The sequence below is a fragment of the Schistocerca cancellata genome, chromosome 8, assembly GCF_023864275.1.
Source record: "Schistocerca cancellata isolate TAMUIC-IGC-003103 chromosome 8, iqSchCanc2.1, whole genome shotgun sequence".
Lineage (NCBI taxonomy): Eukaryota > Metazoa > Arthropoda > Insecta > Orthoptera > Acrididae > Schistocerca > Schistocerca cancellata.
Genome location: NC_064633.1, coordinates 234259813 through 234285948, shown reverse-complemented (window position 1 = coordinate 234285948; position 26136 = coordinate 234259813). Strand labels below are relative to the sequence as shown.

Here is a 26136-nt window from a genome sequence, read left to right as displayed (position 1 = left end):
TCAAGGACCTGATGAAACACCAGGAACAAAACATATCTCGGATTCCACGTTAAACCGTAGATTCACTTACCAATGTTGGATAACTGGGTTAGGTTAGGGACATGCAAGTCGCCTAAGTGACACCCACTAGAAAGCCTTGCGCCAGGCAATTAACCCACCCAAAAGTCATTATTGTTAATATATTTTTGTTATTATTATCATCAAATAAGTTTGTACCAAAACACCAGAGTGCGAGTTCAACTCGAACTTGTCCTGTTTTCTTACTTCTGACTTTGCTCAGCTCTGAACGATATGCTGAAGGTCTTATCGATGGGGCTCACGGGAAATACGGGCCAAGCAACGAACTTGTGACGTCATACTGAGTCCCTTGCCCGACGTACATCGCGTACACTCTGTTACTTCCGGAGCCAGGCGAGAAATCAACATGTTAACGAACAGGCAACCTACAAAGTCCGCAACTTTTATCTGATGACATCGCGAGTGTGAGTCTATCTAGTCGCGCGGCTACGAAGTATAAAAGTGGTCTCAAAAAATATCTCGCTCCCCGCTGGAGACACTACTAGTAAGGCTTGTCGTGTCACGTGCTGTGACGTGCGAAACAAGGCCCCTGTATCTCACTAAGTGCGTTTTACGTGTTGTTAATGCAGAAAACAGCACAGCCACAGAATAATGTACACAAAATTAAAACTGTCGAAGTCTGGTGCCCTGTCAGATACACATCTAAAGACCTGAACGCAGTCAGTGGTAGCTGCAAGGAGCTGGTAGGTCATAAAACAGCGTTAACAAACATTCAAATAAGACTTATGTGGGCAAAGAGCTGTAACGGACGTCCAGAAGATAATAGAACTGTATTATTGGTCATTTCTGAATGGTTCAAATGGCTCTAAGCACTATGGGACTTAACATTCGAGGTCATCAGTCCCCTAGATTTAGAACTACTTAAACCTAACTAACATAACGACAACACACATATCCATGCCCGAGGCAGGATTCGAACCTGCGATCGTAGCAACAGCGCGGTTCCGGACTGAAGCGCCTACTACCAATCGGCCACAGCGGCCGGCTTGTCATTTCTGACGACAATTTTCCTCGAAAATCACACAGAAATGCTGTGAGTCTCGCAACATTTCCGGTTCTTCTACGTCCGCTAGATAACCAGCACAAATTTCTTCCTACAGTGTGTAGTGATGTGGTGGTCTGCCTGTCTGGAGCTGAATATTGACAAGACAAGAGTTAACGATTGGTGTAAACGTTACAAAGAGGGTCGAGAAGACGTTGAACAGGCCTACCGGCCTGGTCCTCCTAGCCGACAATGTAGAATAACTAAAGGATATTGTTTCGGAAAATCGTCGAATCACCATCAGAGAGGTTGCCGATGATCTCGGCGTAGCCTTTGGCTCATACCAAGCAATTTTTTCGTGCGTTTTGGGCATGAAACGTGTAGCAGCAAAGTTTGTTCCAAAATTATTGAATTTCATCCAGAAAAGACGTTACGTAGACATCGCACGGGCATTGCTGAATGAAGTCGACAACGATAAAGAACTTCTAATGAGAGCTGTAACAGGTGTCGAAGCATAAGTACTCGTGTATGACGTCGAAACCGAGGCCCAATCGTGCGACCTGAAACTTCCTGAAGGGCCGAGACAGAAAAAATTTGATAAGTTCGATTACATGTGAAAGGTCTTCTCAATGTTTTCCTCGATTACAATCGAACAGTGCGTCTTGAGTTCGTGCCTTACCGTCGTACAGTCAGTGAGGATTACTACGTGGACATTATGCGCCGTTTTCGTGAAGTAATCCGAAGAAAATGGTCAGAATTGAGGCAAAATTACTCATGTAAATTGCATGACACATGACACTCAGGACGGCCGGTGTGGCCATGCGGTTCTAGGCGCCTCAGTTTGGAACCGCGTGACCGCTACGGTCGCAGGTTTGAATCCTGCCTCGGGCATGGATGTGTGTGATGTCCTTAGGTTAGTTAGGTTTAAGTAGTTCTAAGTTCTAGGAGACTGATAACCACAGATGTTGAGTCCCATAGTGCTCAGAGCCATTTGAACCATTTTGACACTCAGACCTCAATGCTTGTTCGTGATTTTTTGGCAAAAAACAGAACCGTAATGTTGCCTCAGCCACCGTATTCGCCGGACATGGCTCCCTGCGACTTCTGTGTCTTCACGAGGCTGAAGAAAGCCATCAAAGGACATCGTTTTGCCGCCACTGAAAAGACAAAAAGAGAAGCCGAAGGAGCTGAACGCCATAAGGAAAAGTGAGTTCCTGGCTCTGAGCACTATGGGACTTAACATCTGTGGTCATCAGTCCCCTAGAACTTAGAACTACTTAAACCTAACTAACCTAAGGACATCACACACGTTCATGCCCGAGGCAGAATTCGAACCTGCGACCGTAGCGGTCGCGCGGTTCCAGGTTCAAATGGCTCTGAGCACTATGGGACTCAACATCTTAGGTCATAAATCCCCTAGAACTTAGAACTACTTAAACCTAACTAACCTAAGGACATCACACACACCCATGCCCGAGGCAGGATTCGAACCTGCGATCGTAGCAGTCCCGCGGTTCCGGACTGCAGCGCCAGAACCGCACGGCCACAGCGGCTGGTTGACTTCCAGGGGTGCTTCCTAGATTGGAAGAAACACCAGCACAAGTGTATTATATGTGTGAGGGACTACTTTGAAAGTGCGTCGAAATTTGGATGTTTCTATTCGCTTTTCACATACGGGCTTGAACATCACTAATGAAACGTCGAAAATGATTGCTTGAATAATAAATTTTTTAGGAAGAATTACATCGGTTGCTAAGCTTTTTCTGCGAGTTACTGGTTAGCCACTGTCCAGTATCATTTAAATGATCTACAAGAATCTACGGATTTCGTCCCACATAGAGGCAGTTACTCCCAAATAAAGTTCGCAGGTGCTCTTCGTACACCTACAGCGCTGCTCGCAATGATGTCAGCGTAACGTGGGAGCCTTGAGCCTGCGAACAGGTGGCCGGTGCGACGACAGCTGCTCTCCGCCCACTGGGCAGACGCGCGCAGTGGGCAGAGAGGTCCCGACCCGCCGAACCCTGCGAGGCCGGGCTGCTTAGGCGGGAGCGTCGCCGCCGCGCGTCCCAGACGGCCTGGTACTGTCTGGTTTGGCTCCACTGGGCCGGTCCCCATCAGATAAGGCGCGGGCGGGTCGCAGCCCGCCCTGACCTTAACGCCGTCCCATTGTTGTGGGCGCACGCCCCTTGCGTCAGCGCATTCCGCGGAGGCAAACCCAGTGACGACACACGACTCCCCCACCCCATCTTTCGCAGCGCAGTCCCAGTTTTGGATCGTCTTGTCGAAGTGTAATGGGTCACCATCTCACATTAGGGTCAGGCAAACATAGAGCACTCAGGACAAAACGACTGACTGCGCAGTAACGCATGCACGATTATTCAGTCTCCAGCTACGCAGCATACGAGACGTGTTCAGTAAGTAAAGCAACACATTTGTTTTTCTCAGTCATTTTACGTTGAAATAATGCGGCTATTTTGGGAGATCGTGGAGTTTTCCCGCTTCAGCCACTATAGTTTCATGAACTTCCGATAGGTGTTGGCGCTATGCGTAGCCTTCGAAATGGCGTCTGTAATAGAGGTGCAATTCAAACAGAGAGCAGTTGTTGAGTATCTTTTGGTGGAAAATCAGAGCATCGCAGATGTTCATAGGTGCTTGAAGAATGTATGCTGAGACCTGGCAGTGAACAAAAGCACGGTGAGTCGTTGGGCGAGGCGTCTGTCATCATCGCAATAAGGTGGCACAAACATCGTCGTGCAGCGCTGAACCCTGAAGTGTGTCGTGCTCTCTCAGCAAATTGAAGATGCGACTTCAGCATGGTCATCACCACACAAATGCAAACGAACTTCTCCTCGCCGGCCGGAGAGTGGATTTGGCACCGTTAGTTAGTGGGGTGGCGGGATGCCTTTCCTCCTGTCGCCACCCAGTACACCCTCCCCCCCCCCTCTTTTTTCGATAATTTTTCGTAAATTACGACATTCTCGTACGTATTGTATTGACGATCTAATATTTATTCCAGAGTTTGTGTGTGAACGAAGAGTTTTTTTCTGGTGTGCGTCACTCGATAATGGCACTGTTAGCCGAAATGGGTGTGTAGTGAAAGTGATAAATAAAAATTACTATCACACAACAGTGAGTCTGGACACTGCTTCTAAATATTTCACTTGCTGAATTACGAACAACTTAGGTTGGTACCATCACATAGATAGTGTTGTGGGGGAGGGCGAACCAAAGCCCGCATTTCACTGGCGTAGAGGATTTAACAAATCCACTACAGAGACTGTATACACTACGCTTGTCCGTCCTCTGCTGGAGTGTTTCAGTGCAGCAGGGATCTTTACCACATGGGATTGACAGAGCACATCGAAAACATAAAGAGAAGGGCAGCTCTTCTTGTATTATCATGTGGTAGGGGAGAGAGTATCAAGGGTATGATACGCGAACTGGGCTGGAAATCATTAAAACAAAGGTGGTTTTTGTTGTTGAGAGATCTGTCTTGTTGCAACCCTTGTTCACTCAAGTACGAGCAGCCTTTAGCGGCTCGCCATCTTATTTACAACTATTCATGACGTCGCCTTTCCGGCTTAGATTTTTTAAAATGTGACTTCTAAGTACTGCATCTCTTTCCAGTCTGTACAAACTTTAATTTTATTAATGTAATATATACCTAATATGTTTTAGAACAGTTAGTTAATTCTGAAGACGACGCTCATAGTAGCGCCGAAACCTGGTCAATTTGACTTAATATTTGTGACCGAGGGCTTATTTGTTCTAATAGAAGATTTTTGTGTTTGTTTGTCCAGCGCGCTGTTCGACAGTGGAACGGTAGAGAAATAATGTGGAAGTGTAGATATGGAATATGTAGAGACGATCGTTTTGTCCCGTCGAAAAACTCTGTCAAGCCGGTAATGTAGCAGACTATCGTTCGAGACTCTGATACGCACGTTCGAAATGGGTATTTTTTATCTCCCCCCGCCCCTCGGATGCTAACAAGTTGCACTCTGAGGCATATGATGAGGTATGATTTGTTTCTGCAACATCTACAATAATCTATATCGCTTGGTAAGATGCAAGTCAAACGTGAAATATAAATATTTTTCACTTATACATTCGTTCTGCTGTTTGAGTTGCTTATCGGAGCCAGTATAACGAGAACGATCTGTAAACGGAGCAGCTCCATCCAGCCATGAAAATAATGGATGGGCAGCTTTGCATTGTGTATCAGCTAGGATTTTCACGGTCAGTAACCGTAAACGGCATACCAACAAGCAAAATTTCAGCATCTCATCTCTTTACGTTCCGTGCCAGTAGTAGCGTCATGTATTTTCAGATGCCTGGTGCTACTCCGGTTGCCGGTTTGCCAAATAACAACCACGTACTAATGGAACGACGAATCTCTGTATCTCCAGGTGACACTTGAGTGAGATTCGTGAGATGAACGACTACTATCTGTCCACCTTTCACGCTCTTTTTCATCCATCCTTACATTATTGAGTGATCACTACACGTCTTACGAAGCTGGAAATTAATATCTGAAACAGAAATTTTGTAAAGAATATCAGCACTGCTAGCTGTAACCCGTGTGTTGTACTGTCATATATCAGTTTCGATAAAATATTGATAGCAAATTTACACTTTCTCTTCACACACTATTCCATACCTCGTGACTACTATAGCACAGTGCATCAATACATTACGTCACACTAGTGTTCCTCGCATGTCGTACCTTTTCGTTTCAAGTGTTACTGATTTCTATTCGCCACCAAGAACGATTATATTTTGAGTCATAAATGTTTTTGTCTGCGACAGCGGCTTCCTTGTAAGGCTCACGACGTTTCCTCCCCGTAAGATAACTTCCTATGACAAGCGACTAGCTGCTGCTGACGGAAATCGAGATTGTCTTGGCAGATAGTGACGTGTGACGCAGTAAAGGAAGTGATATTTCCTGCATTGTCTCCGGGAAAAATGACTGTAACATTACTTCTACTGTACACACACGGACACTGTCAGATGTTGATGTACTTTTATTTGAAGGCAGTTGTCAATGACTACTATATTTATGTTACATACTCAGTTTAACTGAAGCTCAAGTCGTATCAGATAGTCTCTAAGTTCTTTTGTTAATATATCAGCGAAATTCTTAGTGAGTCGTTTGCGTGCAAGAACAAGTGAAAAGTTCTAAATATGATTAAGAGATGATGTTAATAATCCTTATTTAACAATTTGTATGTTGTTAAGCTTTTAATTTTTCTAGCTTTTTTTTATCTGTGTTTATCACACACTTAGGTTTAAGGGCACAGAAGTTCAAGAACTGAGGAATATTACATTTAAACCTTGCTTCCGTATATTTGAATCATTACCGTTCTCCAATTAGAAATGTAAACATTGTGCACGCCCAAGCTTCAGGCAGTCACTTTAAGGTAGAAACTCCGCGTAAGGGAAACCTGAAGACGATAAAGGTATTATGTTTAGCTTAAATGGAATAGGGTGATACTGTACCCATTATAAACGTAAAATGTAGGATAAGGTACTGTTCTTGGCATGTAAGAAAGAATGATGGGCAATGTGAGAAATGTCTGACAGAAGGTGAAAAACCAAAAAAGACAGAACACAATATAAGCTGATGTGGTGCAAAGAATTGTATAAGTTCGATATGAGAGCAGGGAAAGAAGTTTGAAGTTGTAGCAGAAGATATAATCCTAAATGCATTGAGGAGAAATTTTATCCATTGGGTGTAGTTAACATAAACTTGGAAAATAAGAATGAAATAAGATATCGCATTAAGCAAGTGGAAAAACAGTAGCCGACAAGTAGTTAAAAATAAGTGGTGCTGCTTTTGAGTGCCCCTACAAGCTATTAAAAAGGTCCTGGTTAATTACTCTCTCTTTTTTAACGAGCGAATAACCTTGCTTGGCAAACTCATTACACGTGAAGCATTCATGTGATGGACAAGTTTCAGGAAAGTTAACAGCTGTGCTTCTGATGACTGAAACTTGTGTCTCGTAATAGAAAGCTACTGACGTGATCTCTTTCCACATTAGGACCTCGTTACCTTACAGTAAAGCGTCGTTTAACAGCTTAGTGAAAAGCTCTAGTCTACAACGCAAAAGCTTTATGGTTCCAGTCCTCATTCGTATAAAGTTTTTTCACTTATTTAATGCGACTTTCAGCACTGGCGGAACTTTTAATATTTCAGAAAGGCCAAGGTGCAATGTAGTTAAGATTCTACGTTAACTTGTACATCAGTACATAGCTAACTGTGTTTATCGTTTCATCGGTCGGAGGAAGACAGTAGCAACAGGTTAAGCACTGATGGGTCCACTCCACTTGTCGTGCTGATAACAGTTTTATTTAATCTTGCAACGTGCAGAGTGTATAGAGAAGTCAACATAATTACCTGATAGTGTTTAGAATGGCATCCGTAAACAGTTTAGGCATATCCGTAAATAGTGTACACAACAGCTATACCAGCTGAAGCAATCTAGGACAAGTACTCATAATCCTCGACGGGTGTTCGGAGTTAGTTGTCTTCCCTGCTGATTTACACACCCGTATAATGGAGGGTGACAGGGGAAGCAAGCGGCGTGTAAGATCCTTGAGTTGATTTTCTACCTAGGCATTTGGGAAGGGACAGGGGGGGGGGGAGGGGAGGGGATTAGTCTCTATCGTGCTCATGCCACCATTTGCTGACACTTCTATTTATTAGTAATTTATTCTGGGTTTCGGTTTCATGACATGCAAACAATCACAGTTTAAGGACATCAGTTTCGATTATTATCTATGAAAAAATTTCAATGCAGTTATAGCAAAACAAGCATAAATTTTATGAAATTGGTATGTATGTACTACGTTTATCTATGTGCAAAATTTAATTTAAAGTCATTTACAACAAAAGGTGTAATATTATGACTCAATAACTGTGTATAAATGCATTTCACTTAGCGTGTCCGATTTATCTTCCGATGCACTGGGTAACTGGTGTACGACCTCCAGGCCATGCGATTCTTCGTTTCTGCTCTCCCCCATCGGAGTGGCCATTCTCGCCTATTGTCTTGTGTTACCGGTCTGTTCCTCCTCCCTGCTGTGCACTTAGAATCTACACTTAGACTCACACCTTACCGTCTGTTGGTGCCCGAACAGTGGCAACGTACAGCACTCAGCTGATGTAGTGTCAAGTCTGCCTGCCTATCGTTTCATGGCGTCTTAACATTATATGGTTCACGTCTTCTTTTTCTCCACAACTACGCTTCAAGTTGTCTGGCGATGCGCATTGTCATTCTGAACTACACCAATGTCTCCAGCAGAGTCAGTCATCGTGAACTTTTGAACGGGCGCTTCAGCAATATGAGCGGAGCCTCAAATCTCAGTAGTGCCTTCCACGTGTACTAGTGGTCATAGCAATGTTGCAATAAAATCACCCAAACCATAAGTTGGCCCTTCTGTCTCGTATTCTTGAACAGATGGTTGTACAGTGTTTATTCTCCGAAGTTTCCCATTGGACACATCGGTGGAGACACGTCTGTTTCGTCAGATGTGAATTCAAATTTTTTCACTGCTTTCACTGCGAGCACTAGTCCGTGGTCGTCAGCTGGCTCAAGAGGTCACCTGGACTGGCTAGACACGGGAGCAACATTTACGCTGCTGTTGTGGTCTTTTCGGATGGGAGTAATCGGTGACGAAACCCAGCGACCACTGCCATGTTCAAAATGTCGTGCAGGCTGTTGAAAAATGATCCACAGCTGATTTTTCACTTTTTTCAGTATTCCACGATTTTGATACACTAGCCTTGGAGCAGCACGGCCTCCAATTCTCCTGCGACTCCCGGTTCTTCACAGAGATCTTGTCTGAAACATCTTGCGTTATTTAGACTTGTTTGACAACGAAGGAAAAGTCTGCGCCGCCTAACCACTGTGTCATATGTTGGTGTGTTTGTAACCTCCCCCTCACTTACCGACCTTAATGACAGTGAAAAATGAAACCGCGTGTACCTAATGGGAGTTTTGGAAAAGCAATCGTCACCGAAGTTAACCTGTCGGTAAAGAGGGAGGAAAGGGTTACATCTAAATGAAAGGAAATGTGCTAATGAAACTGGTGGAAATTAATTTTGAAAAGGGGTAAAGTTAATGAAGAAAGTAAATGTGCAGCCGTTACGTTAACAATTAACTAGCGGTAATTAGGTATTTGAGATTTGGGGGAAATCACGGTCGCCAGTCCTAAGGACAATTACTATAGTAACTGAAAAAGAAAGGTTATTACACATATAATTAGCACTAGAAGCGTGGCAACTGAAGGTTGACACGTGTAGTGTGAAAACTGAAAGTTTGTCAGAAGTAATAAATTTCGCTACACCCTGACTTAATTTAGCAAAAGAATTAATAAAACCGAAAAATCGAAAGTTAATTTAGTGACTGAAGTTAATAGTGAGCTTTCTTTCTGAAGCACATCGAAATTAAGTAAAATACGGTTAGTCTTGGACTACCTCAACAATCATTTCTAAAGCTACTTGAATCTACGCAATTTAGAAATAAGAGATTTAACTTTGAACTTGAATTAAATGATTCTGAACAATTAGCAATAGTAAAATTTAGTACGTACCAAGCTGAGCTGCAGTCACAGGTACGCTAAAATATGCTAACAAAACTCGCACTCTTAATTTGTGCTTATGTAATCTGAATATTGTAGCCAGCTATGAATACTTTGAAATTAAAGCAGTGAAATCGAATGGTATAATTTTAATGCTGGCGTTTAAATTTCAATGACACTCGGGTTCATTTCGGAAAAGGAAGGGACCCTGCTTGGTAATGCAATTGGGACAATGAGCAACAAAGGTTCATGCTAAGTTGCTGTTATTATAGTTACGAAAATGGTACAGTTTGAAAAGCTGAGGTCTGCCATACAGTTCTAAAACTTTACTTGCTTCCAGTCTTCCTTGATGGTTGATTGAAGGTTTGAAGCCGTCGGTCGAGGAGGTGGCGACAGTCACTCATTGTCGGCCGTCGCTGTTGCAGAAGCTGGATGTTGGCGCGCCTTCTTCTCGACACGGTCACCAGACGAAACGGGCTCTTGATGTGCGCTAGTTAATGTTTCCCGTCCGCGACACCATGTCAGAAACTATCATCGCAAGTCGAGCGCAATTACATGCTGCCAAACCCCGAAAGCGCGGCAACTCGCGGGAGCGTCACACAACACACCTCCTCCACTCGCTACTCCCGTCAGACTCCTTCCCTCAGCCCGCGCTCCACGCGGCAGAGTTAACACTACCAAAGATCCTACACACTTTGATTCTTCACACGACCTATCGACGTAATCGTTCGATAGCAGTTTTCCCTAGGCAAGACCCAGCGTAAAAATACAAATAATATTTACGAAACAAACCAATTATACATCGACATAAATGCATAAATATACAAATAGTAAAACAATTACAATATACAAAGAGACAGAAATGTCATATCTTGAGGTAACAAAGCAAGGAAAAAAAATAGTACAATAGATGGAAATAGGAGGATATGCATTTCCGGCGTTACATGTTTTTACCATACACGTTCACTGACTTAATATTGCTTGTTTTAGCGTTGTCCTCATTTAAATCAGCAGACTGTGCTATTTTCTATTGGCTGCTCTGGTGGTGTGCTACGGCACTGTGGCGCTGTCTCTTCAGTGTTTATCATGACTGAGGACATGCACCTGGAAACAACCAAAAAATATCGAAATAGTTGACAGCTGAACTTCTCAATCTAAGATGTCCAACGGGGACAATATTTCACCAAACGACCACGTTGACGTCATCAAGTCTGCTGATGAACGCTGAGCTTTTATCTCCTTCTGATCGCAAGTAGTTCGAAGTTCTAGGGGATTGATGACCTCAGATGTTAAGTCCCATAGTGCTCAGAGCCATTTTAACTATTTTTTTCTCCTTCTGATCGCCCGCTCCATCGGCCATCCGCGTCCAGCGTCCCTGTCCCCACTCCTCCCACCGACACGGTGTTCCGCCGCAGGTTCGCGGCTAGGTATGCGTGCTGGTGGCACCTGTGTTGTTTGTTGTCTCAGATCTCTTTTCTCTTCTTGAGCATTCTAATAGCAGTGTCCCATGCTTTACTATGGATGTGCCCACTTATCAGCGGTTCTCATACTCGAAAGTCAACGGAGTCCTTAATGACACAGTCCCAGAAGCTGGACGTCTATGTCAGAATCTTGGTGTGGTCATATTCCATTCCACGTAATTACAACAGGCAATGTTCTGCGACTGCCGCCTTGTTAGGCTGCTGTAGTCTGGTGTGCCGTAGATGTTCTCGGCAACCATCTTCGACAGAACCCAACGTCTGACCTATGTATGTCTTACCACATTGGCAGGGATTCTGGTAACACCCGGATTTCCGTAGTCCAAGGTCGTATTTCATATTACCGGGCAGTGCCCGTGTTTTGGCTGGTGGGCGGAAGACTGTCTTCACTTGGTGTTTCTGGAGAATTCGTCTTGTATTTCCGGATAAAGAGCCACTATAAGGAATAAATACAATGGCCACGTCCTCCTGACAATCCTTCTCTGGTTCCGCCGGTTGTTCGGAGGGTATAGGACGTAGGATTCTCCGATTTTGCCTCCCCTTGTAGCCTTCTGCCGGAAAACCACTCTGAGATTCAAGTTCTTGGTTGACTCTGTCGTTGTCAGAGCCCTTTGTACGAAAGTTTTGAGCGCGCCGTTCCTTAGACCTGGGTGGTAGGTGTCCGCATGTAACTAAAGGTCGGTGTGCGTCTTCCTACAGTACACGCAGTGGCCCAAAATGCCGTCTGCTTTTGTTTTAACCAGGGCATCCAGAAAGGAGAGCACTCCATCCAGTTCGACTTCTATGGTGAAACTGATGTTCTGGTGTATGGAAGTGAGGCGTATAAGGAAGTCATTCAGCTTGTTCTTTTACATGTGGTCATGTGACGAATCTGTCATCTACGTTACGGAAGAAATAAGTAGGTTTCCATTGGGCTGATTGCGGACTGATATCCGGCAATTCATCCATGAAATATTTCGAAGTGAGTTACGCCTGGAGAAGCTGAAGAGTCAAACAAAAAAATTATTTCGTGGCCCCATTTTTTGAGGTGATAAGTGAAATCTGTCGTAGCCAGTGTTTATCATGTAGCTTATTCCATTATCGCTCTAGAGATGTTGCGGTAAGAATTTGACTCTTCAAGAGAGAAGGAGCAGGGTTGTAAGGTGACTCACTGTAGACCGAACCGTAATGGTCCCGTCAATTGTAGCAGTCCAGTGGTCGGTGGAGTTCTTGCCCAGGTGGTGTCACGCGCAGCTCCGCAAAACTTAAAGCCTAGAGAGAGGAGACGGCAGAACCGGCCCGCTAATTGCCACAACAGAGCGGCCAGTTGCGCGCGCCGCAAATTTCGCAGGCCAGATGCGCGGCCCGCGACTGCGCGCCTGATGGAGCCACAGTGTGTTTTGTTGCTCGGCCAGCGGCTGCAATTAGCGCTGCCCGGGCAGTCACTTGCGTGGAAGGGGTAGCCAGCCAGCCAGCCCGTCTCCACAAACTGCCGCCAGCTGCCCGCGATGCGATTTACTGGCCCGTCTCTCCGCGCCTACTGCCGCGTTCGCACAGCGTGGGCACAAACGCAAGTATTTCGGGTGTGCCGAAAAATTAGCATAATGCTATAACGCAATGAATGGACCCACAGTCTGAAATAAACGGCACGCTCACTTCGTTACAGCAAAGAGGTGTTCCCTAACGTTCAACAGCTTTGTCACAGAGATTTCGCAGCAAAATTCATTGCCTCGTGGGCTTTCTTCCCATTGCTGAATGCAATTCCAAGAAGCCCTTCGCCTCCTTAATCTTATTTTTGACAAAAACTTTGGTGAAGCGATAAAACTGCATTGCTTTGCAAACAATCTGTGTGTTGATGTATCGAACTGACGTCATTTCTTTTTCCCTTCACTATACACAATCCACGTCGTTGTGCTAACTGTTAAATAATAACTGTTGAAGTACCTGGCTCCAAAAACGGGAACCTCAGAAACAAAGACATGTGAGGAAATATATGCAGAGCAGGTCTTGTGATGTACCCACTCATCCCAAATATCTCTTTTGTTACATTTTTGTGACGCTAAATTTGCTATTGTTCTGGTCGTCAGTCATAATGTCGGTGTGACGTCACATCAGTGCTATCCTCATGTTGTTTTTACTCCACTGTACATCACCAGTGATCTTCGCAATACCACCCCTCAAGTTTTCACTAACGACTGATCTGATGATGTGATAAGTGCCCAGCCAAGCTGATTCTACAAATCATTCTAGTCTTTATTGTGTATTTTTCCTGGGTGACTGGATACCTTCATTCCTTACTCGGTCAGTTAATAAGAGCTTCAACTTAGTCTTATGTAAAAGGACGAATCACTAGCCATTTACTTCCTTCTCTGTCCTTTCTCTGTAAAAATTAAATGTCGCTGGCTACTTTGAGCAGCGCAGAATTAAACAATTTCTGATACTGTCCTCGGGCTGTCACAGCTGACTACTGTAGTCTCTTCAGCAGAAAGTGTTATCCTGCTAACGGAGCATTTGAAACCACGCTGTGCTGAGAAGGGAAGAACCTTTTATTCTACAGCATCAAAACCCTCGTCCACATCTACGAATGTAATGTTCGTGCCAGCTTCCGACTGTGAGAAACCTGTTATGATTCCGTGCCATAACGGTTTGCATGTCGAATTTAGGAAGTTCAAACAGAGAACCAACCAAGCATTCATCTAAATGATTTCGGGAGGGCGCATACAAACAAGGTCCACTGTAGTTCTTTACGAGAATACAGTGTTATTAACCATTCTATTGAAGAAGTGAAGATGCTTTCAGAAGCACGTAATCAAGTGTCCAACGAAGTTTTTTACTTAGGTTATTTCTATTTCTTTGCTGATAATGACCTTCATAGTGTTGATACACCATACATGTCTTGCAGACTCAAAACCAGCAGTCTTTGTACCTACTCACATTGTGAGTCATTTTATAGTAGCCCTTAGTCAGAATTAAAACTTAATCATTTGCATTAAAAAGGCTGTTGTCTTTTGTTGCAGGTTCTGAAAGGAACGATTACGACGCAGGTGTCACAGTGTGCGTGGATAAAGAGCGGTTCCTGTCTAGCCGTCGCCCACTGAGTGGTGAGTACTCGCTTTCGTGATCTGTTTCCAGTATTTCTAAGAGTTGGTTAATTACGCTTCTTGCTGTAAACACCCACTCATAGCCATTTACCCGATTTTGTTACTAAGATGAAGAAGAAAAAGAGAACCACCCAGTTTTGCTCTAAGATTTGTATCTTCCCAACCGTTCTGCCACAGTAAATATTGTTAAGATTGTTCTACAAATCACTCATGGAGATGGGGCTGGTAACATGTTCAGTTGAGCGAGATGCCTATAAGGCTGCACCAACATGGGACATCGAATGTTTGCAACGGAATAGGCAGATGCGTTTTGACCAAGGAAGAGTAGGTAATACAAAAGCTGAGACATCTGAAATAACAGAGAATGATAAAAGTTGTCTTGCAACGAACTGTTTAGAAACTTCCAAGAACACAGCAGTGAATTTACAAGTTTACTTCACAACACGTACACGCTAAAGATAAAATACAGCAACAACTGCTTATAAAATGGCAGTATTCCTATGCTCAACCCACGAGTGCGACGGGAAGAAACGTTCCCTCCAAGACTCACTCCATACCGATATGTGGAATGTGTAGGTGTAGAAGTAACTTTACTACTATCTGGTTACATTCGCTTAGTTTTAACACGTTATGATATCCCTATAGCTTTACAACCAAACTTGTGTTTCATGTTTTCTATATTAGGCATTAGTCATACAACTTACAAACAAAAAATGGAGACCGAGTTCGTAAACTAAGCTCGTCAGCGACCTTACACTCGACCTTGATAGCATAGCACATATAACAATTGAGACTATCATCAGTCGCTTTATTATGAAACTTGGCAAATATCTAGAATGTTTTGTAATATTATTTCTATGAACGATAAAGGAAATGAAGTATCCGAGAAATCTATCTACGGACGACGTACAGATTTGTACCGTTACACTACCATGCATATACTCGGAAACAGCCTCTTGAAATACGATTTTTAACGTCGAATTGTTTGCGAATTTGATTTGCAAAGTGTCAATAGACTGGCCGAAAGGAGACTTCCATGCACCCTTCAAGAACCCTGTGCGCAAATGTTTTCCATCGGGACAGTACTGGATAACATAAAAGAGAACAAAGCCAGAAACACATAGACAGGGGTAGATATCGCTGTACTTGTATTACCAGAAAGCAAATGCATCGCAACATTGCATCCTTTCCTTTTGTTTTGTACTTACTTACATTTTGATACATATCGGATTGTGAAACGGCAATTCCGACATGATCCACAGTTCTCCTGAAGTAAACTGTAGCTAGATCAGATTGGTTACAAGACAAAGGGGATAGTAACTAAAGTGTAATTCTGCAAGAATATTCTGATGTCAATGGAACTCAACGTAAGGGGGGAATGGGTAGTTTTACAATAGTAGAAAGTATACTTCAACAGCTAACAATGAAGTCAAGAGGACGAAGAAAACATTCAGTTCATCGGACTGTGCAAGTAGCAGAAGCATAATATAGAGACTGCAAAAATTTTATCAAGAGAACAATTCCTAGGAATGTAACTTCCGTTGTTAGAAACATCTTGAGGGAAAGCGTCAATACCAGTTACACGAGAAACTTACACGATTAGTTTATCGTGACTGGTTATAGTTCAGTGTTATTTCTGCTACGCATTTTGGAGGCTTAATTATTCATCATCAGGTCGATTCATGTCATTTAACAAAACTTGCATGTGTAGCGCTTTCGACTTTTGGGTAGCATGTGGCACTATCCGGAAGAAGACACTGCCACTGGTTACCCAAAAGTCGTGCACCGAACACATATACGTGTCATTAATTGACATGAATATGCCTGATGATGGAGGTTTAAACCTTCGAAACACGCAGTGGAAATAAAAATAAAAATACATGATGACTGGTGACATTCAATCATTAATTTAATTAATATTAATAAAAGTCACGATAAAACTTAACATAAAATGCGCACATCGGTATCAGCAGAATAAATTATGAAATGTAATCATTGACAAATATACTATGCGTTGAAAAGTATCCTGATCTCTGCCAGCGGACATTTTATATGGGGTCTGCCCATGTTTTATCTGTGTAACAGCTTGAAATGTACCCGAGGTGTCTGAATGTCTGTGAAGAGCTGTCAGCCCATTTCTCCTCAAGAACCGAAAACAGAGTAGGTAGTGATATGGGAGCGTGGGGTGTGGAAGCCAGCGATGTGACCCGCTGGGGTCTGGACAGATGTCGACGTTCTGTCTCATCCCGAAGGTGTTCCACTGCGTTCAGGTGGGGAACCTGGACACTTCACTCAATTTCAGGAATTTATTGTTGGCAAACCATTGCCTCACAGACACAGCTTGATGACAGAGAGAATTGTCATTATGATGCAGTCATCGTCTCCGAACCGTTCCTCTGCTATACGCAGTACATACACACCGATGTAAAGTATGTTTTTCCGCAGTTAGTGTTTTCTTAAGCGAAATGAGAAGGGCACACAAATTCAGATGAATCTAAGCACTATTGGACTCAACATCTGAGGCCATCAGTCTCCCAGTCTACTTAAACCTAACTAACCTAAGGAAAGCACACACATCCATGCCCGAGGCAGGATCCGAACCTGCGACCATAGAAGCCGCGTGGTTCCGAACTGAAGCGCCTAGAACCGCTTGGCCACAGGGCAGGCTAGGGCACACACTAAGCACGAAAAATGCGCCCCGCTCTGTAACACTTTCTCGTCCATGCTTTACTGTTAGCAATACACACGATGGCAGGTAAAGCTCTCCAGGTATTCGGCAAACCAGAACCCTCCTGTCCGATTGCCACAGAGTACGGCGTGATTCATCACTCCAAATCGCTCGTTTCCTGTTATCCACTGTTCAGTCGCATCACCATTTGTACCAGGTCATACGTCGCTACACATATATATAGCTTATGAGGGGCTTCTCGACCATTATACCCCATTCTATTTTACTCCATATGCACAGTAATTCTGCTAGTTGGACTTATTGTAGCACTTTGGAATTGACGTGTGATTCTTTCCGCTGATTCTATTCATTTTTTTTTTTACATCCATCCTGCACAATGCTCAACGTTCCCTACGAGTCACCACATGAGATCTTCCTGGTTTTTGTTTAGCTGCGGATGTGACTTCGCGTTTCCACTTCAAAGTCTCATCACCAATAGCCGATTTGGAAGGGTTAAAATAAATTTGGTGGGTTTGCTACTCAGGTGGCACCCAATGACTAATTCACCTTCAAAGTCGCTGAGCACTTCTGACCGACCCATTCTACTGCTAATGCTTCTCTACGGAGAGTACTCCCTGCCTCCATCTATACTGTTAAGTCCGTCTCACGCAACATCTTGTTGTCAGTTCCACTTTACATAGTGAAGTCCGATTAGCTTTGATCAGATAGTGTAGAGAACTAAAAATTTAGCAGCAGATATTTACACAAATATTTTGTCAGATTCGTCAGTATCATTCAGTGGTTGATATAGGTATCTTCGAAGCTGGTTCCTGCGTTACCGTCTTCATCTCATCGCAATCAACTTGATTCGTGTTTCTTTATATCGTCAATTCATGTTCTACAAGCTTCTCCTCAAATTATTTTCCTGTAGTGAGGAAACCAACACAGGAACTCCTTCATCTAACTCGAAACATTTTGTTTCCCTGTATGGCCAACCCAGCTCTTTTTCGTTTTCGTGACATTGGTCTGATTAGTTTAAAGGAGGGTGGGCGTGGTCCTTTTGGGTTGGTTTACCTACGTCTTCTTCGGATTGAGAATCTTATCACAAATAAATCCAAGATACAGTCCGGCTAGAACACCGTACCTTGAGAGTAACAATCCGACAGTTACCCAAATCGACAGCTACTCACCTACAGTGTTATAAACAGCTCCCTTCGTGCGTTACAGAGTACTGTGCACAGTGTATACTTTCAGACAGGTGTTCAAATGGCTCTGAGCTCTATGGGACTTAACAGCTGAGGTCATCAGTCCTCTAGACTTTAGAACTACTTAAACCTAACTAACCTAAGAACATCACACACATCCATGCCCGAGGCAGGATTCGAACCTGTGACCGTAGCGATCGCGCGGCTGATAGTCGTCTTTTGAGCAGTAGCTGTCCATTCACGGTATCACTAGGGCGCAATAAACAGACAGTCGTCCTCAGCAGCTCGTGAATGCTTGGCCGCAAGCTGACCGTCTGTAGGCACACGTTGCCCGTGGTCGGGCAGCTGCCTGCTGACAGCCACTGGTAGGCACACGCTGTCCGTGGTGAGGTAGCAGCGCGAGTCGCCGCAGGAGGCTCCGTGCAGACAGGGGAACTGGGTCGATCAGATTCACCGCGGGCTCACGCTTAACGCCGTTACACTGAACGGATGCTGATGTCAACAGCGTGCAACAAGACGCGTTACGTCACGGCGGCGCGTCTGTTCCGCAACCCACGCGGAGCCTGGACGCGGTCAGAACTACCGATGGCCGCTCCAGATAGCCGCTCCCTGCCCGTGACACAAATGCCGCTCTTTGGGCGTGTTCGGTGAGGAAGCTTTTTCTGGTTTCCTCGAGCGCCGTACTGGGGCTAGAGATGGCCAAATTTACGGACAGCGCCACCCTAGGCCACAGACACCTCGCCCCCCACACTTTACAAAAACTATAAAAAAATTCACTTGTTTGGTTTCGACTTTGGACGATTCTGGTTGTCAAACACTTTTTTAATTGCCTTAAATAATTAATATTACCCTTATACGCCGTCTAAGGAGGATGTTCAGTGAGTAGAACAGGTCCAACTAACGTTATCAGATGTCCTGCTGTGCATTCTATAGTATACTGTGTTTCTTATAGCGTAACAATCGTCTATGAGCGCTACGTATATGGACGCGCCCATTTTCTCAAAGTCCTTCTTGATTTAAAATTTTTTGTTTATGAAAAACCTCTTTCGTATGTGCTACATTTTATCTACATGACAACTTGGCGTGTGATGAAACTAAAAATAAACACAATCTATAACATAAATTTTTGAAGACCTGAAGATCACTCGATAGTCTGTAGAAAGCGATAATTTGTAAATGAACAAATATTTATGTGGTCTTGACTTTAGAAAGCTTTTTCCAAGTAAAACATCTCTGCTCCTAATTTATCAGCATGTCGGTCTTAGTTAAATAGAGCTATCATGGAATCTACATTTTAAAGTTATCTGGCTGCTTATCTGTTTAACCTGGCAGGATTAAGCCCAGCAGGCACTCTCTTACATCTAAGCAGGCATTTTATATATTTTATACTGCATATGTTATTTATTTATTGTTAAGTTAGATGTTTGACTGATTTTGTATCTAATTGGTCGCTCCTTCCACACCTTTGGAATTCTTGGCAGTATCACAATATCCCGCCCAAAAATCTGCCTTACAAGTCAGAGCTCCGTCAATTCAGAGATTATGTGACAGACTGGATATGCGTAACGAACCAGGGTTGCAATTGGACGCATAATTTTGACGGAAAGTACTCATCTAACAACGATATACGTGGTCGGTGAAGTCTTCAGGTTGCCAGTGTCTAGCTGGCATTCCTGCTGTGTGAGCCCGCTTTTAAGGCTCCGCATCTCAGTGGGTAAAAACGGAACCCTTATAGCATTTTTTCTCTGGAACAGGGACGGTATCAAGTCGAAAATTATGCTACGAACTAAGGTCTACGGTCCCCTAGCGAGCTTGTAAGTGAATCCAGTCAAAAGATACGGCCACTTATCTCACATAATTCGACACTCGCAAACTAACTCATCAAAATCTGTACTGTACTTGTCGCTAACGCGGAATCATAAACGCTGACAAGAATCTGGGTCTCACACTAAGCGTGTAGGGGGAAAAACTACTCATTTTTAAATATACCACATACTATTTTTTATTTGCCATTTGCTTTCTGTCTGTCTGTAACAGAGCGAGATGGCGCAGTAGTTAGCTTACTGGACTCGCACTCAGGACGACGACGATTCAAACCCACGTCCGGCTATCCTGATTTACATTTTCCGTGATTTCCCTAAATTGTTCCAGGCAAATGCCGGGATGGGTCCTTTGAAAGGGCAAGGCCAACTTCCTTCCCTAATCCGATGGGACCGATGGCCTCGCTGTTTGGTCCAATCCCCCAACCAACCAACAAACCGTCTGTCTTTCTATCCGACTGTTAAGACACGTTTTTCTCACAAGGGAACCTCCCCATCGCACCCCCCTCAGATTTAGTTATAAGTTGGAACAGTCGATAGGCCTTGAAAAACTGAACACAGATCAATCGAGAAAACAGGAAGATGTTGTGTGGAACTATGAAAACAATAAGCAAAATATACTAATTGAGTATTCCATGCGCAACATAAGCAACATGAAGGATAGTGTGAAATTAGGAGCGCCGTGGTCCCGTGGTTAGCGTGAGCAGCTGCGGAACAAGAGGTCCTTGGTTCAAGTCTTCCCTCGAGTGAAAAGTTTAATTTTTTGTTTTCATAAAATTATCAAAGTTCAGGCTTTCACACATAATCAACTTCCCTCTCCAGAATTCCAGGACATGTTCAGATTTGCTTGGACGTATGCAGGATTTGACGGTCTACACAAGGAAAAATTTGAAAACGTTAAAAACATATGTTTTGACAGAGCACAGGGAAAACTGTGCGACTGTGAAACTGTTGCATTCATTTGTTGCAGTTTATGTGACAAACTCTTATGTTTTCATCACTTTTTTGGGAGTGATTATCACATCCACAAGAAAACCTAAATCGGGCAAGGTAGAAGAATCTTTTTACCCATTCACCAAGTGTAAAAGTCAGGTGTGTCGGCAACATATTCCTGTCATGTGACGCACATGCCGTCACCAGTTTCGTATAGAATATATCAGACGTGTTTTCCTGTGGAGTAATCGGTTGACCTATGACCTTGCGATCAAATGTTTTCGGTTCCCATTGGAGAGGCACGTCATTTCGTCTACTAATCGCACGGTTTTGCGGTGCGGTCGCAAAATACAGACACTAAACTTATTACAGTGAACAGTGACGTCAATGAACGAACGGGCAGATCATAACTTTGCGAAAATAAAGAAAGTAAACTTTTCACTCGAGGGAAGACTTGAAAACGGACCTCTCTTTCCGCTGCTGCTCACGCTACCCACGGGACCACGACGCTCCTAAGCTCACATTATCCGTGATGTTGCTTATGTTGCGCATGGACTACTCAGTTTGTATATTTTGCATATTTTTTTCATAGTTCCACACAACTTCTTCCTGTTTCCTCGATTGATCCGTGTTCAGTTTTTCAAGGCCTATCCACTGTTCCAACTTATAACTAAATCTGATGGGGGTGCGATGGGGAGGTTCCTTTGGCAGGAATGGGTAAATGTAGCAAGTAGAAATTTAAGTCAAATACTAAGGTCTACGGTCCCTTAGCTGTGTAAATATTTTATCTTCCTGAATGAATAGAATCAAAAGATACGGCAAAATATTTTATATGGTTTGACACTGGAAAAGTCACTCATCAAACCCTATGGATGAAGTATAAATATGTATGTCAGGCCTTCTGGTCTAACAGCAAAGCGCGTCCCTGGAAACCGGGCAGCAGCGGGATTGAATCTCTGCCGGATCACGGATTTTTCAGTCTTCGTTTTAACCAAGCCTTCACCTCTCAACGATGTGAAGAACCGCCGGTAACCACATGTGGTTCGGATTCCACGTTGACCTGTAGGTCCCCTTCTCCTGACTGGATAACTGGGATCGGTTAGAGACACGCAAGTCACCGAATTGGCGTTCAATAGAAAGACTTGCACAATGGCATTGAGCCAAACGAAATTATTTTTATCCGTATACATAATTACGTTTGTACGGAACTCTTAGAACATGAGTAGTACCCGCACATCTCCGGTTCTTTAATATAGATCTCACAACAGCTAATGATTTAAAAAGCTGCTTCTCACGAAATAGGGTGCCAATGTAATAGTGTTAAATGTCGAAAAATCTGATAACGACAATTTGTATGTCACGAGAATTTGGAGACTGAAACGGGGAATGTTATCACTTATCCAGAGAATGGTAGTTTCTTGCGTTGTTCTTAGTTAACCTCTTTTAGTTTTCTTTCTACAGCTATGGAATTTCCATAAGAATACATTCCTTGACATCATTCGTTGCCACTTATAGTGAGACAAGTATCAAAAGAGGTGGCACAGTGTCTATGGGGTGCGGGTTTCTAGCCCAGGCATCGAGATTTACATTTTCGCATTTTCCCAGAAACACTTGAAGCAAATATCAAGGTAAAAATCTTGAATGTGTAGAATTTCGCAGCCTGTATGTTTTAAGAGACTCTTATTGTACACCACGAGCTGCATGTAAATTATTTTAATGCCACAACGTTATTCGGGCGCATTTGTTATAGAGGTACATAATAATGCTACTGACTATGTATGCTGTGCCCTAACACCAGCAATAAAATATTTTACATGCGGTCATGGTGTTAACAAGATGTAGTTTAGTAAATACCGGAGTGATTCCCTTGAAAAGGACATGCACATTTACAAGGCGTATTCGGAAAGTAGGGTCCGATTAGACGCGAAGTGGAAACCACTGTAAAATTCCGATGAAACTTCGCACAGATGTGTTGGGTAGTGTCTTTAGTGTGCCTGCTGATCGCTTCACGTCGCTCTTTTCAGTTCAGAGCGCAAAGTGATCATGTAGAAATACCTAAAACAACAGTGTCTCCCGCCAAGTGGATTTGGTGACAGATTTCGCCTGAAGCTATGCAGCCCACATAACATAAAGGTCATGCGTTTCGTTCTTCAAGATAATTTTCAGCCGCATTCTGCAGGGCAATGAAGACTCTCCTGCAGCGTTACCGATGGAAAGTGTTTGATCACCTACAATACAGCCCTCAACTGGCTCCCACCAATGTTCATCTGTGCTCACATGAGCCACTGGCTACGAAGGCAATATTTCGGCACAAACAACTAAAGGCAGATCAGCGTAGAGAACTGGCGGAAAGCACAGTTGGCTTCTTTCTGTGGCGAGGGTACTGGTAAGTTTGTACAACGGCACGACAAATGTCTAAGTAGGAGCGGCGGCTATTTAGAGCGGTAACTGGAAGGTGTGGAATTTTTTATTTTCACCTTGGTTTTCATTTCGCGACCGATCGGACCTTACTTTCCGAACAGCCGTCATATATTCCCTCCCTCGTCCAGTTAGAGATTCTGCTTCACCTCTCTTTGTGGCGAACGAGATGCTTAACTGCTACCTTCAAACCTTCCTTTCGGTGGACAGGACCTCTCTAGGTAAATCATTAAGACAATCAGAAGCCCAAATATATCCTGAAGACAGCCGTCAGACATTATTAAACTCGTAAATAGAGAGAAAACAAAACCTTTCAAAGTCCCACCCAGCATCCAACATCCAAGTCCCAGCTATTAGATCTTTCCTGTATACAAATTCACTATCCTTTTTCTGCGACATTTTTTTGCAATCTTATTAACACGCTAAAACAATAGTAAGTAGCATTAACCACAGTCATTCCCTGCGTTATAGAATAATAGTTATCCTTCGGACCAAGGCAGTTGTTTCATCTGCACCGTTTCATCATATACTGTTGTATTTTAAATTGCCTGATCAGCAGTAGCCAGATCGCTAAAAGCCTGTATCCAGTACGAGTAATGTAACTGGTAGAGAACGTAAAACAAGAGTCAACAGGAAGACGTTGATCGTACCGTGACAGTGTGGTAAATGCTTCGGGAACAGGTGTGTGACGAAGAGGACTGGGAAGCTGTGAGTTGCGGCTGTGAAGACCATCAGAGCGTGCGAGAGAGCTGGCTCAGCCTGCGGCAGCTGCCGCCTCCTGGAAAGGGCAAGGGAGTCCAGCAATTAGCACGGATGTAAGCGGAATTCCGCTACATATGTCGCGCTGAAAGGACACCAGCTGATGCTCTGCCGCTGACAGCGGCAACCTTTGTGTTGTAACTGTCCGCAATTATTCACCCGTCTTTGCAGCACTACTGGAACATTTGCAGCAATTACTGCGAGAGAGGTCTTTTTTTGGACTTAATATCTCCTTACAGAAGGCCTGCAGCTTTAGAAAACTGTGTTTTTGTACGAAGCTTACTCTAAAAATAGGGGCCAATCGCTTGTAAGCGCACCGGAAAGAAAATTAGTCACGCCACAATACAACAGGCTATTACCGCACAACACCGTCTCCAGCCTTCATAATCACTCCGACTCGGCGATGAACAGAGTCCACGCGTTCCCTCACGTAACCATGCACAAATAAGGCACTCGTTGGTGACTAGATACCGCGTAGCTACCATACTGCGAGGATGCTGACTCCAATTTTTGACCCACTGCTCACGTTTCTGCCGTCGTAGGCAGGTTGGCAGCAGTCGGGATACTGATAATCACTCAATGTAAAGACCATTCGCAGACGTATATATGATGAAAAAGTTCTGGATCCGCATCATAAGCCTCATTCTATAGATAACGAAATAATGAGCAACCAGTTGCATAAAGGAAATTTAATTTCTTTACTGCTTTCGGGCGCTTAAAGCCCTTCAAAGATTATACCTATCGCATTATTTGCGAGTATCAGCAATAGATTGCCTACATAAAAATGCCGTGGTCCTATATTTCATAGTCTCTGTAGAAAAATAGTGTACTAGTATACTTGGTGCAGACATTATGAAACACATGACCAGGGAATCTGGTGTATGTATCTCATTATAGACACTCGCAAATAATGCAATAGGTATAACCTTCTGAAGAAGGGGACTAAGTGCCGAAACTGCTAAGGAAATTGGATCTCTTTTATGCAACTGGTTGTTTATTATTTCGTTATATACGGCTACAGCTGCTGAGGATGGATAAAATACCCAATTCTGTAACCTCTAGGGATCTGTTCGCATTGACAGCAGCATTCCTGTTTGTTTTGAGACCGACTGCCATTGACAAACCGTGTTACTAGTGTCCGCTCTCTATCGGTTAAGATCATTTTGTGAGCTGTGTTCTTATGCCAAATTACATGGCTAGTGCCGCGCAGGATTAGCCGAGCGGTCTAGGGCGCTGCAGTCATGGACTTTGCGGCTGGTCCCGGCGGAGTTTCGAGTCCTCCCTCGGGCAGGGGTGTGTGTGTTCGTCCTTAAGATAATTTAGGTTAAGTAGTGTGTAAGCTTAGGGACTGATGACCTTAGCAGTTAAGCCCCATAAAATTTCACTCACATTTGAACATTTTTTTTTTTTTCATGGCTGGGAGTGGTTCTCCGTTCCCCGTCGTCACGGTGGAGAGTTCGCGTTGATACATCAGTAAATCTTGCAACTGTATTCACATTGTGTTCATAGGAACGTAGCAACGTCCAGTAATTAAAGCTAATTCCTACCATTCTATTACTAGAGGGGTAAGAGAAACTGGAGGAACGTTGCGAAAAGTACTTAGAAAGATAAAGAGATTAATTGCAGTGCTTTCGTCCGAAAGTTTGACGGTTGATAAAAAATTTTCTGACGAACGTATTTGTTTATGACCGAAAAACCCTTAGCTTTCGAATATGCCTTGACATGTCACGTACGGGAACGTGTGTGTGTTGTGAGCGTGTATTGAACCGGGGACTTAGAAACGACGGAGAGGCTTCGTCCCGCAGTAGCCCTCAGTGGCTCACAACCCCAAAAAAGGCCCCAGAAATCCACCCACACCACCGCCGCCCCACACCGAAAACGGGAACGTACTGATTTTCACCGGAGATCCTTAGAGATGCAGAGTACGATCTGTAAGGCCGTATAGCAGAATGGAATTAGGGCGAATAGAGCGACCGTCTATAGTTAAAAAATTTCTCTGTTCCATGATACAGTGTGCATTTACGAATGCAGCTTATAAAAATGGATGCACGCATATATGTATATAGGATATATATGTGTGTATGTATATACACTTACGTATCTCTGTATGTACGTATGTATGTCTTTCTCACATT

The 26136-nt window shown here is 43.7% G+C and overlaps 1 protein-coding gene across 1 annotated transcript in view; it reads left to right on the top strand.

Annotated features, from left to right (window-relative positions):
- Positions 1-26136, top strand: part of LOC126095484 (mucin-3A) — a 794250-nt gene that overhangs the window by 75849 nt on the left and 692265 nt on the right. The window contains exon 3 of the mRNA XM_049910274.1: positions 14115-14198. The gene's annotated coding sequence lies outside the window, so the exon portion shown is untranslated. The remainder of the gene's footprint in view (positions 1-14114; positions 14199-26136) is intronic.